The sequence below is a fragment of the Tachyglossus aculeatus genome, unplaced genomic scaffold (assembly GCF_015852505.1).
Source record: "Tachyglossus aculeatus isolate mTacAcu1 unplaced genomic scaffold, mTacAcu1.pri scaffold_67_arrow_ctg2, whole genome shotgun sequence".
Classification (NCBI taxonomy): Eukaryota; Metazoa; Chordata; class Mammalia; order Monotremata; family Tachyglossidae; genus Tachyglossus; species Tachyglossus aculeatus.
Window position 1 is genome coordinate 99,909 of NW_024045090.1, and position 14,054 is coordinate 113,962.

Consider the following 14,054-nt stretch of genomic DNA (forward strand, 5'->3'; position numbering starts at 1 on the left):
TGAGGGATAATCTCCATCCATGAGGTGGTCAGTGTTTCAGATCTTCTGCTGTCATTAAAACACCCTGAGACCCACAACGACACTCAAATATGTGTCTGAAATGCTCTGACACACAAATCCGTTTCATCATAGCTCAGTGTATCAGAGGGACACTGGTGATATTTAATTACCTGAGGTGACTTTTGGAAACAGGAGTCAAGAGGAAAGTCTCATGAAGGCAATTAGTCCCAGTGGGCACTGTTTGGAGATGTGGTCTTCTGGGAGAGAGAGAGAAGATAGGAGGAGGCAAAACAGAATTTTAGTGCTGTTAGAAGTTCATATTTCTAGGCTGTGAGCCCGTTGTTGGGTAGGGATTGTCTCTGTTGCTGAACTGTAAATTCCAAGCGCTTAGTACAGTACTCTGCACACAGTAAGCTCATGAATATTTGCAGAGGCACAATTTTTGTTTAGTGGGAAAAGTATAGGTCTGGGTACCGGAGGTCCTGGGTTCTAATCCCATCACTGCCACCTGCCTGTTGTGTGAGCACGGGCAAGTCACTCAACTTCTCTGTGCCTCAGTTTCCTCAACTGTAAAATGGGGATTCAATACCTGTTCTCCCTCCTACTTAGACCGTGAGTTCCATGTGGGGCTACTTGTGAAGATCAGCGTGGTCTAGTGGGGAGCGCATGGGACTGGGAGTCAGAGGACTCAGAGGTCATGTCCAAAACTGACCTTCTTATCTTCTCATCCAAACCCTGTCCACTCCCAGACTTTCCCATCACTGTAGATGGCACCGCCATCCTTCCTGTCTCACAAGCCCATAACCTGGGCATTACCCTTGACTCCTCTTTCTCTTTCAACCCACATATTTACTCCGACACCGAATCTTGTCGGTCCCACCATCACAAAATCACTAATACCTGCCCTTTCTTCTTCATCCAAACCGTTACCACGTTAATACAATCACTCATCCTATCCCTCTAGTTGACTGCATCAGCCTTCTTACCAACCTCCCAACCCCCTGTCTCTCCCGACTCCAGTCCAGACTTCACTCTGCTGCCTGGATCATCTTTCTACAGAAACTTTCAGGACATGTCACCCCAACTCCTCAAAAGTCTCCAGTGGTTGCCCATCCATCTCCTTATCATACAAAACTCCTCACCATTGGCTTTAAAACACTCCATCACCTTGCTTCTTCCTATCTCACCTCGTTTCTCTCCTACAACCCAGCCCACATACTTCACTCCTCTGGTGCTAACCTTCTCAGTGTGCCTCGATCTCCCCTGTCCCACCGTCGACCCCTGGCCAACATCCTACCTCTGGCCCGGAACACCCTCCTTCCTCAGATCTGCCAGACAATTACTCTCCCCAGCTTCAAAGCCTTATTGAACTCATATCTCCTCCAAGAGGCCTTCCCAGACTAAGCCCCACTTTTCCTCATCTCCCACTCCCTTCTCCATTTCCCTAACCTGCTCCCTTTGCTCTCCCCCCCCAGCCCCACAGCATTTATGTGTGTAAAAGTAATTTTATTAATTTGTACCGATGTCTGTTCATTTTTACTGTCTCACCCCTTCTAGACTGTGAGCTCGTTGTGAGGAGAGTTTGTGACTCTTTATTGTTGTATTGTACTTTCCCAAGCGCTTAGTACAGTGCTCTTCACACAGTGAGTGCTTAATAAATATGATTGAATGAATGAATGAGTCAAAGGATCTGGATTCTAATCCCGGCCTCGCCATTTGTCTGTGGAGTGACCTTGGGCAAGTCACTATTTTTCTCTGTGCCTCAGTTCCTTTACATGTAAAATGGGAATTAAGACTGTGAGCCTCATTTGGAACATGGACAAGGTCCAACCTGACGATCTTGTATTTAAAATCTTGAATCCAGCTCTTAGTATAGTGTCTGGCACATGCAAATGCTTACCAACATCATCAATAGTATTTATTGAGCACTTACAATATGCAGAGCACTGTACTAAGTGGTTGGGATCATTCAACGCAACAGACTTCGTAGACACATTCCCTGCCCACAACATGTTTACAGTCTAGAGAGGGAGAGAGACATTGATATAAATACATAATTCATAATGCTGATTGTACAGACATGTACATATTTGCTGTGGGGCTGAAGATGGGGTAAATACCAACTGACATTACCATAAAAAAAGGAATGGTGCCAACTTGATTAGCATTTTAATCTACCCCAGGTCTTAGAACAGTACTTGACAAGCGGTAAGTGCTAAAAAATTATTATCATTATTATTATTATCATTATTATCATAATCAATTCACATCTTCCAGAGTAGGGATAATACAACTTTGGTCTGACACTCTATGCAGTTGACTTAAATTCTCTCGAAGTCTATTGTCCTCAGCACTGGGATGATCTGAACTGTCTGGACCCTCATAGATCAAGGCAATGGCCCAAATCGACCCCCAGGACTCCCCTGGGAGTAGACCAGGCTCAACGCCAGTGAGACAACTGTGCTCCTAAGGAGACCAGTCTCCTTCTGTGTGCAGGACACTGAACTAAGTACTTGGGAGGGTAAAATGCAACAGAGTTGTCGGCATGTTCCCTTGTCACAGTGACTCTATCTATTAATTCATTCATTCATTCATATTTATTGAGTGCTTACTGTATGCAGATCACTGTACTAAGCGCTTGGAAAGTACATGTAGACAGGCATCAGTATCATCAATACAAATAAATAGAATTATGGATATATTCACATCATTAATAAAATAAATAGAATAATAAATATGTACATATGTACACAAGTGCTTTGAGGTGGGGAGGGGTGTAGAGTAGAGAAGGGAATTGGAGTGAGGGGGAGGGGAGGAGGAGCAAAGGAAAAGGGAGGCTCAGTCTGGGAAGGCCTCCTGGAGGAGGTGAGCTCTCAGTACGGCTTTAAAGGGGGGAAGTGTGCTAATTTGGCAGATTTGAGGAGGGAGGGCATTCCAGGCCAGAGGGAGGACATGGGCCACGGTTCGATAGTGGGACAGGTGAGAACGACACCCAGTGAGGAGGTTAATGGCAGAGGAGCAGAGTGTGCGGGCTGGGCTGTAGAAGGAGAGAAGGGAGGTGAGGTAGGAGGGGACAAGGTGATGGAGAGCTTTAAAGCTAACTGTGAGGAGTTTTTGATGGATACGAAGATTGATGGGCAACCACTGGGGATTTTCGAAGAGGGGGTGACATGCCCAGTGAGTTTCTGTATAAAGATAATCTTGGCAGTAGAGTGAAGTGTAGACTGAAGTGGGGAGAGACAGAAGGTTGGGAGATCAGAAAGGAGTACAGACCACTGTACTAAGAGCTTGGGAGAGTACAGCAAAGCAGATTTGTTAGACATGCTTCCTGCCCATAATCAATCAATCAATCAATAATATTTAGTGAGTATTTCCTCTGTGCAGGACACTGTACTACGTGCTTGGGAGAATAAAACACAATTGTGCTATATATCATGTATTGTGTATATATATGCATATATATTCATTAAATCGAATGTATTGAGCTCTACCTGTGTACAGAGCACTCTACTAAGAACTGGGAGAGTAAAATGCAACAATAAAAGGACAGATTCATACAATTGTATTTTTGCATTAATTCAATCGTATTCATTGAGCATTTCCGGTGTGCAGAACACTAAATAATAATAGTAATAATAATAATAATAATACTAACAATATTAATAATGTTTTTTGTTAAGGGCTTACTATGTGCCAAGCACTGTTCTAAACGCTGGGGTAGATACAAGCTAACCAGGTTGGAACACAGTACCTGTCCAGATGAGGCTCACACTCTTAATCCTCATTTTCCAGATGACGTAACCAAGGCACAGAGAAGTTAAATGACTGGCCAAGGTCACCCAGCAAGCACGTGGCAGAGCCAGAACTGGAACCCACGACCAAGCTCAGGCTCTTGTCATTAGGCCATGCTGCTTCCCAAGTGCATGGAACAGTGTCCTGCACAAAGTAAGCGCTCAGTAAATACCACCAGTTGGTGGATTATTGGGCAGGTAGGAAAAACCAGCAGCCCTCAGTTGTGGAGAGTCACGGGTTCTTAGTTGTGATTCCACTGCCCTCTGGCGGCTGATCGCAGGTTTTGCCCATGGCAACTGTAGCCTCCCCTGGGGTCTTCTTCCCAAGGAGACCCTTGTAATAATAATAATGATAATAATAATAATAATAATAATAATAATAATGGTATTTGTTAAGCGCTATGTGCCAAGCACTGTTTCTTATTTGTGACTCCACTGCCCTCTGGCGGCTGATAGGAGGTTTTGTCCCGGGGAAACTGTAACTCACCGCCGGTGTCTTCCTTTCAAGGTGACCCTTGCCATCATCATAATAATAATGATAATGGTATTTGCCCTGTCCACAATGAACTTACAATCTAGAGGGTGTGAGAGAGATATTAATATAAATGAATAAATTACAAATATGGACATACGTGTTGTAGGCTTGGGAGCGGGGATGGATAAAGGGTACAATTCAGGGTGATGCAGAAGGGAGTAGAAGAAGATGAAAGGGGGGGCATAGTCTGGGAGGAGAGTTATTTTCTGTAGGGTTTAAGGAGGGAGGGCACTCCAGGCCAGAGGCAGGACGTGGGTGAGTGTTCACCGAGGTGATAAATGAGATAGATGTTCAGCGAGAATGTTAGCATTAGAGGAGTAAACTGTGCAGGTGGGATTGTAGTAGGAGAGTAGCTAGGTGAGGTAGGAGGGCCCAAGGTGATTGAGTGCTTTAAACCCAATGGTATGGAGTTTTCATTTGATCTGGAGGTGGATGAGTGTCTAATGGAGTTTCTTGAGGAGTGGGGAAACACGTTCTGAACTATTTTGTAGAAAAATGATCAGGGAATCAGAGTGAAGTATGGACTCGAGTTGGGTGAGACAGGAGGCTGGGAGGTCAGCAAGGAGGCTGATGCAGTAATCCAGGAGGAATAGGATGAGTGATCGTATTAACGTGGTAGCAGTTTGGATGGAGGAGAAAGGGCTGGTTTTAGTGATGGTATGAAGGCGGGATCGATAGGATTTGGTGGTAGATTGAAAATGTGGGTTGAATGAGAGAGAGGGGTCAAGGATAACTCCACGGTTACAGGCTTGCAAGACAAGAAGGATGGAGGTGCCATCTACAGTGATGGGAAAGTCAGGGAGAGGACCGGGTTTGGGAGGGAAGGAAAGGAAAGGAGTTCTGTTTTGGACATGTTAAGCTTGAGGTGATGAAAGTACATCTAAGTAGACATGTCTTGAAGGCAAGACGATATGCGAGCCTGCAGAGAGGGAGAGACATCAGGGCTGAAGATGTAGATTTGGATGTCATCTGCATAGAGGTGGAAGTTGAAACCATGGGAGCAAATAAGTTCCCCAAGGGAGTGGGTGTAGGTGGAGAATAGAAAGGAATCCAGAACTGAACCTTGAGGGATCCCCCAACAGTTAGGGGGTGAGAAGCAGAAGGAGCCAGAGAAGGACACTGAGAATCAGTGGCCAGGGAGAAAGGTGGAGAACCAGGAGAGGACGGTGTCAGTGAAGCTGAGGTTGGATAATACTTCCAGATGAAGGAGGTGGTCGACGGTGTCAAAGACATCCTAAAGTCAGTCAGTCAGTCAATTGCATCTATTGAGCACTTACTTGAGCAGAACACTGTACTAAGCGTTTGGGAGAGTACAATAGAATGATAAACAGACAAATTCTTTGCCCATAGCGAGCTTGCCGGTCGAGGAAGATTAGGATGGAGTAGAGGCCACTAGATTTGTAAAGAAGGAGAACATTGGTGACCTTTGAGAGGTCAGTTTCTGTAGAGTGAAGGGGACGGAAGCCGGATTGGAGGGGGTCAGAGAGAGAATTGGAGGAGAGGAATTTGAGATAGCCGGTGTAGACACCTCGCTCAAGGAATTTGGAGAAGAATGGTAGGAGGGGAATGGGGCGGTAACTGAACAGAGCCGCGGGGTCAGAAGAGGATTTGTTTAGGATAGGGGAGACATGGGCATGTTTAAAAGTAGTGAGGAAGAAGCCCTTGGCAAGAGAACAGTTGAAGACAGCTTTTAGGGAGGGAAGAAAGGACGAGGCAAGTGTTTTGATAAGCCATGAAGGAATGGGGTCTGACGAGCAGGTGAATTTTGAGAAGAGGCAGGAAATCTCCTATAGAGATACTGCTGGGAAAGATACGATATGTATCTTTAAATTATATGTTATAAATGACTTATTTATTCATATTCATGTCTGTCTACACTGCTAGACTGCTACCTTATTATGAACAGGGAATGTGTCTGGAAAATATTTTGTATTGTACTCTCCCAAGCGCTTAGTACAGTGTTCTGCACAATTGATGGATGGATAACTGAGTTGATAGGCACATTCCCTGCCCACAATGAGCTTACCGTCAAGAGGGCTTTAAGCTCTTTGGGTAACCCAGGCTCCACTTCCCCATTTGCTACCAATTAATCCACCCAATATATCTGGTGTCTATGGTGCTCAGAGCACTGTATTAAGCACTTAGGAGAGTATAAGAGTGATAATGAAAACATGATCCTTGCCGTTAAGAAGCTTACACTCTAGTGAAGCTATCAGAAAGAGATAACGTTGTTTTCAGTGAGGGGGTGATAAAGAAAGGTACAGGGTGACAACAGAAAGGTGAGGTGACAACATAAAGAGAACAATAATAAATATAAATAATAATAAATAAATGAATAATAAAAACATGATCCTTGCCGTTAAGAAGCTTACACTCTAGTGAAGCTATCAGAAAGACATAACGTTGTTTTCAGTGAGGAGGTGATAAAGAGAGGTAAAGGTGACAACAGAAAGAGGTGACAACAAGAAAATGGAAAGATAGGTAAGTGAATAAATGAGTGCTGAAATAGGAGAATGTGTACATGTATGTAAGTGGCTCTGAGGGCGTAAGTGTTCATCTGACTATTTGGGGGACACAAAGGAAGTAGCATGGCCTAGTGGAAAGAGGACTGGCCTGGTAGTCAGGTGATCTGAGTTCTAATCCCTGATCCACTACTTGCCTGCTGTGTGAATTTGAGCAAGTCACTTCACTTTCACTTTTCTGTGCTTCACTTACCTCACGTTAAATGGGGGTCAATCAAAAAATCAATCAATCATATTTACTGTGCACTTTCTTTGTTCAGAGCAGTGTACTAGGAGAGTAATAATACTGAAAATAGTTATCATTATTATGGCACTTGTTAAGTGCTTACACTGTTCCAAGCACTGTTCTAACTAATAGGTATGAGTTAATCAGTTTGGACACAGTTCCTGTCCCTAAGATCTCACGGTCTTGGTCCCCATTGTACAGATGAGGTACCAGAGGCCCGGAGAACCTACGTGACTTGCCCAAGGCCACACAGAATACATGGGTCAGATCCTTCTGACTCCCAGGCCCGTGTTCTATCTACTAAGCTATGCTGCTTCTCAGTATAACAGAGTACAATATAACAGATTTGGTAGACACATTATCTGCCAACAAGAAGCTTACAGTATAGAGGGGGAGACAGATAATAATATGAATAAGTAAATTAAAGTTATGTACATAATCAATCAATTGTATTTATTGAGTGCTTACTGTGAAGAGCACTGTACTGAAGTGCTTGGGAGAGAACAGCACATAATATAATAGACACATTCCCTGCCTCCAATGAGCTTACAGTCCAGGGGTGTTGTGGGGCTGGGAGGTAGGGTGAATAAAGGGTTCAAGTGCAAGGGTGGCAAAGAAGAGGGTGAGAGAAGAGGAAATTAGGGCTTAGTCGGAGAAGGCCTCATGAAGGAGATGAGGTTTTAATAAGACTTTGAAGGTGGAGAGAGTGGTTGCTTTTTTGCTCTGTAGATGGACTAGCAAAGGGGTTAATCAATTCATTCATTCATTCAATGGTACTTATTGAGCGCTTACTGTGTGCAGAGCACTGTATTAAGCGCTTGGGAAGTACAAGTTGGCAACATATAGAGACGGGCCCTACCCAACAGTGGGCTCACAGTCTAGAAGGAGAAGACAGAGAACAAAACAAAACATATTAACAAAATAAAATAAATAGAATAAGTATGTACAAGTAAAATAAATAAATAAATAGAGTAATAAATATGTACAAAAATATAAACATATATACAGGTGCTGTGGGGAAGGGAAGGAAGTAAGGAGGAGGGATGGAGAGGCGAAGGAGGGGAAGAGGAAGGAGGGGGCTCAGTCTGGGAAGGTCTCCTGGAGGAGGTGAGCTCTCAGTAGGGCCTTGAAGGGAAGAAGAGAGCTAGCTTGTCGGATGTGGGGAGGGAGGGCATTCAAGGCCAGGGGGGTAACGTGGGCCGGGGGTCGACGGCGGGACAGGCGAGAACGAGGCACGTTGAGGGGATTAGCGGCAGAGGAGTGGAGGGTGCGGGGTGGGCTGTAGAAGGAAAGAAGGGAGGTGAGGTGGGGGAGGGCGAGGTGATGGAGAGCCTTGAAGCCGAGGGTGAGGAGTTTCTGCCTGGTGCATAGGTTGATTGGGAGCCACTGGAGATTTTTGAGGAGGGGAGTAACATGCCCAGAGCGTTTCTGGACAAAGACAATCCTGGAAGTGGCATGAAGTATGGATTGAAGTGGGGAGAGACAGGAGGATGGGAGATCGGAGAGGAGGCTGATACAGTAATCCAGACGGAATAGGATGAGAGCTTGAATGACCAGGGTAGCGGTTCGGATGGAGAGGAAAGGGCGGATCTTGGCAATGTTGCGGAGGTGAGACCGGCAGGTTTTGGTGACGGCTTGGATGTGAGGGGTGAACGAGAGAGCGGAGTCGAGGATGACACCAGGGTTGCGGGCTTGTGAGATGGGAAGGATGGTAGTGCCGTCAACAATGATGGGAAAGTCAGGGAGAGGGCAGGGTTTGGGAGGGAAGACAAGGAGTTCCGTCTTGGACATGTTGAGATTTAGGTGGTGGGAAGACATCCAGATGGAGATGTCCTGAAGGCAGGAGGAGATGCGAGCCTGGAGGAAGGGAGAGAGAGCAGGGGCAGAGGTGTAGATTTGGGTGTCATCAGCTTAGAGATGATAGTTGAAGCCGTGGGAGCGAATGAGGTCACCAAGGGAGTGAGTGTAGATCGAGAACAGAAGGGGACCAAGAACTGAACCTTGAGGAACCCCTACAGTAAGAGGGTGGGAAGGGGAGGAGGAGCCCTCAAAAGAGACTGAGAACGAACGATCAGAGAGATAAGAGGAGAACCAGGAGAGGACGGAGTCTGAGAAGCCAAGGTTGGATAGCGTGTTGAGGAGAAGGGGGTGGTCCCCAGTGTCGAAGGCAGCTGAGAGGTCGAGGAGGATTAGGATAGAGTATGAGCCGCTGGATTTGGCAAGCAGGGGGTCATTAATCACCTTTGAGAGGGCAGTTTACATGGAATGTAGGGGACGGAAGCCAGATTGGTGGGGGTCTAGGAGAGAGTTTTGTTGAGGAATTCGAGGCAGGGCGTGTAGACGACTCTTTCAAGGAGTTTGGAAAGGAATGGTAGGAGGGAGGTGGGGCGATAACTACAAGGTGAGGTGGGGTCACGAGAGGGTTTTTTTTAGGATAGGAGAGACATGGGCATATTTGAAGGCAGAGAGGAAAGAATCAGTGGAGAGTGAGCCGTTAAAGATGGAAGTTAAGGAGGGGAGAAGGGACGGAGCCAGAGATTTCATGAGATGAGAGGAAATGGGGTCAGAAGCACAGGTGGCCGGAGTCGCACTTGAGAGGAGGGAGGAGAGCTCCTCTGAGGATACTGCTGGGAAGGATGGGAGAGTAGCCGAGAGCGTTGAGAGCCGGGGGGTTGGAGAATTGGGGGGAGTGACTTTGGGGAGGTCAGACCTGATGGATTTAATTTTATTAATGACGTAGGAGGCCAGATCACTACGTGCAGCTTTAGGTGCACCACGGACACCACTCTCCCAGAACGCCAGAACGCCTTGCCCTCCATCTGCAATCATTCTAGTAGTGTATACATAGTATTTTCTTGGTGAAAATACAGAAGTGCACCTTCCACACAGTAAACTCGTGTCTCTGTCCTCGACTCTCTCCCATGCCGCTGCTGCCCAGCACCGGGGAGTTTTGATTTGTAGCAGATTGCCTTCCACTCGCTAGCCACTGCCCAAACTAGTAATGGAATAGGTAGGCCTCTGCTTGACTCTCCCTCCCATAGCAAAGACTGGTAGAGTAGTGGAAACTCTCCAGGTGCGAACCTGGGAAGGGGCATAATCTCTCACCTGTTCTAAAACACAGAAAGTCACAATGTACCTTGTCAATTTGGGCAGCCTTTGGTCTGGGGAAGTGATCCAGGCCCCTTTGGTTGGGGGCAGAAAGAAGAGCAGTTCTTTAAGAATTCAGATTGCTTTCATCCCAGAAATCCAGCTGAGAGGAGAACACAGCCTGTACAAGATCTTTATGCGTGTCCAATCTTTTTCATGGTATTTGTTTAGCACTTACTGAGTGTCAGGCAGTCTACTAAGTCCTGGAGTAGATACAAGCTCGTTAGGTTGGGCACAATCCTTATCCCACATTGGGCTCACAGCCTAAATCGAAGTGAGGAGGATTTAATCTCCATTTTACAGATGAGGGAATTGAGGAGCAGAGAAGTTAAGGGACCTGTTCAAGGTCACACAGCAGACAAGTGGCAGAACCTGCTTTATCAGTCAATTGTATTTATTGAGCACGTACTATGTGCAGAACACTGTTCTAAACTATTGGGAAAGTACAATGCAACAGAATTAGCAGACACATTCCCTGACCGTAATGAGCTGACTCTGAGGCCTGTGTTCTTTTCTGTAAGCCTTGCTGCTTCTCCTATAAGGCTCTGAATCCTAGATTCACTGCAAAATGAGAGACCAGCTTCTACTGCACTTTCAACAGGGCGACTGATGAATGTTATTTGATGCCAAATGTCAGGCAAACCTACCAAGAGCGCATTTATGGGTCATTGTCAGCAAAGGGCACAGGCCTGGGAGTCAGAAAACCTGGGTTTTAAACCCAACTCCACCACTTGACTGTGTGACCTTGGGCAAGTCACTTGAGGACTCTGTGTCTTAGTTTCGTTACCTGCAAAATCGGGATTAAATACTGATTCTTGTGGGCCGGGAACTCTGTTCTATTGTACCCTCCGAAGTAGTTAGTATAGTGCTCTGTACACAGTCAGGGCTTAATAAATATGATTTACTGATTTAAGCGCCCTAATCTCTGTGTGGACAATATTCCCTACCTCCTTCTATTTCAGAGGGCTGTTATTAGGTTGCGATGAGAAAATTTGTGATAAACAAAATCCCGACTCAGCCACTTGTCTGATGTGTAACTTTGGGCAAGTCACTTCACTTATCTATGCCTCAGTTCCCTCATCTGCAAAATGGGGATTCAATATCTGTTCTTCCCCCTACTTATACTGTCAGCCCCACATGGACAGGGACTGTGTCCAACATGACATATCCATTCCAGTACAGTGCTTGGCACACAAATATTTTTCGTCCTCTTCCTCTTCCTCCTCTTCCTTCTCCTCCTCCTCCTCTTCCTCCTCCTCCTCGTCCTCCCTCTCCTCGTCCTGCCCCTCCTCCTCCTCCTCCTCCTCCTCCTCCTCCTCCTCCTTCTCCTCCTCTTCCTCCTCCTCCTCCTCCTCCTCCTCCTTCTTCTTCTTCTTCTTCTTCTTCTTCTTCTTCTTCTTCTTCTTCTTCTTCTTCTTCTTCTTCTTCTTCTTCTTCTTCTTCTTCTTCTTCTTCTTCTTCTTCTTCTTCCTCTTTCTCTTTTTCTTATTCTTCTTCCTCTTCCCTAGTAGAAAAAGGATAGACCCGGGTGTCAGAGGACCTGGGTTCTAATCCTGGCTCCACCATTTCTCTGCTGTGTGGCCTTGGGCAATTCACTTGACTTCTCTGTGCCTCAGTTCTCTCATCTCCAAATGGGTATTCAGTATCTGTTCTCCCTTTAACTTAGATTTTAAGCCCCTTGAGGGACCTGATTACCTTCTATCTACCCATTCATTACTGTCTCAGAATCGCACCTAGAGAGTGTCCAGTACTCTACCAGTCTTGGCTACGGGAGGGAGAGTCAAGCAGAGGCCTTCCTAGTCCATTCCTAGATTGGGCATTGGCTAGCAAGTGGAAGGCAATCTGCTACAAGTCAAAACTCAGCTGTGCTGGGCAGAGGTCAGGGGAGAGACTCAAGGGTGGAGATTCAAGTTTATTGCACAGAAGGAGGCAATGGTAAACCACTTCTGCATTTTTACCAAGAAAACTCTATGGATACACTACCGGAAAAATTGCAGATGGTGGTAGGGTGTTCTGAGAGAGATATGTCCATGAAGTCACTATGAGTCGGAAATGACTCTACAGCATAGGACAAGCCCCATTCATTCACTCAATTTTATTTATTGAGCATTTACTGTGTGCAAAGCACTGGACAACGCACTTGGGAAAGTCCAATATAAGAAGAAACAGACATAGTCCCTGCTTACTACGAATTTACAGTCTAGAGGATCTGTAGCCTATTTATGTATGCTAATGTCTGTCTCCTCCTCTAGGACTTAAGCTCTTAGTACAGTTCTTGGGACCTAGTAAACACTTAACAAATCCCATTATGATTATGATTATTTTAATAATTATAATTATTGTCATTATTATCCACAAACAACCACGACCCAACTGGTCCAGGGTGCCTCCACTGGGCCCTTCCAGGAGATCCCAGTAGAAGGTCCTGGCTGGGGTCCATTAGCTACGGAGAATCTCACCACAGTAACTGAGTTCATCCTCCTGTGGTTCCGAGGCGAGCTGTAGTTGCAAGGCATGCTATTTCTAACGTTCCTGGTCCTGTATGGTGTGACCGTGGTGGGAAATCTCGGAATCGTCACCATCATCAGCCTGGACCCCCAGCTTCACATCGCCATGTACTCCGTTTGTCTGTCTCTCCTGGATGGCAGCTATTCCTTTACTATCACCTCAAGGGCCCTGCTTAATTTCCTCTCAGAGCGGGCAGCCATCTCCTTCCCTTGCTGCACCACTCAGTTCGTCTTCCTCTCCCTCTTTGGGATGATGGAGGCTTTCCTCCTGGCCACCATGGCATATGATCGCTTCGTTGCCATCTGCGACCCCCCCTCCACTATTCCGTGATCATGTCTCATGGAATTTGCCAGCTGCTAGTGGGGAGTTCGTACCTCTGGGGAGTGGTCAACTCTGTGACCCAAACCACCATGAGCTTCCAGCTACCGTTCTGTGGGCCCAATGAAATTGACGGCTTCTTCTGTGACGTCCTCCTGATCCTGACCCTGTCATGCTCTGACACGCTGACCAACCAGTTGGTCTTGCTCGCCCTGTGTGGCTCCATTATCGTGGGCACCTTCTCCATCATCTCGGTCTCCTATGTCCTCATCGTCTCTAGCATCCTGAGGATCCGCTTGACAGAGGGGTAGACGAAAGCCTTCTTCACCTGTGTCTCCCACCTTTTGGGGGTGGGTCTGTTCTATGGCTCTGTCTTCTTCATGTATGCCCAGCCCGGTGCCATCTCGAACATGGAGCAGAGCAAGGTGGTGTCTATCTTCTACACCGTCATCATTACAATGCTGAATCCTATCATCTACAGTCTGAGGACCAGAGATGTCAAGGAGGAAGTGAAGAGGATCAGGAAGAAGCTCTCTCTGTGATCGTTTGATGACACAGTGGCCAGGGCTTGGGACATCTCTGGGCCAAAAAAATTTCACTCCATGTTTCTCCACTCCTCGAGAACCTCCAAAGTTTGCCCATCCACCTATGTATCAAACAGAAATTAATTACCATAGGCTTTGAAGCAGTCAATCACCTTGCCCTCTCCTATCTTATCTCCCCGATTTCTTACTACATCCTAACCCACACATTTCACTCCTCTGGTGCCCATCTACTCACTGTACTGTACTCACTGTACTCACTGAGATAGATCTTGTCTATTTCATTTATTCATATATTCATTCATTCCTTCAATCTTATTTATTAGCATTTATTGTGTGCAGAGCACTGTACTCAGCGCTTGGGAGAGTACAACTATAAACAGACACATTCCCTGACCACAACGAGCTTACAGTCTAGAAGGGGGAGAAATGAATTACATATATGCATATAGGTGCTGGGGGTGG

The 14,054-nt window shown here is 46.2% G+C and overlaps 1 non-coding gene and 1 pseudogene across 1 annotated transcript; one reads left to right on the forward strand and one right to left on the reverse strand.

Annotated features, from left to right (window-relative positions):
- Positions 1-2,395: 2,395 nt before the first annotated feature.
- LOC119923912 lies at positions 2,396-13,589 on the forward strand (annotated as a pseudogene).
- On the reverse strand, positions 10,028-10,165 carry LOC119923937. The gene has a single exon (XR_005449007.1). It is a non-coding gene; the product is annotated as a small nucleolar RNA SNORA7 (small nucleolar RNA).
- Positions 13,590-14,054: the final 465 nt, after the last annotated feature.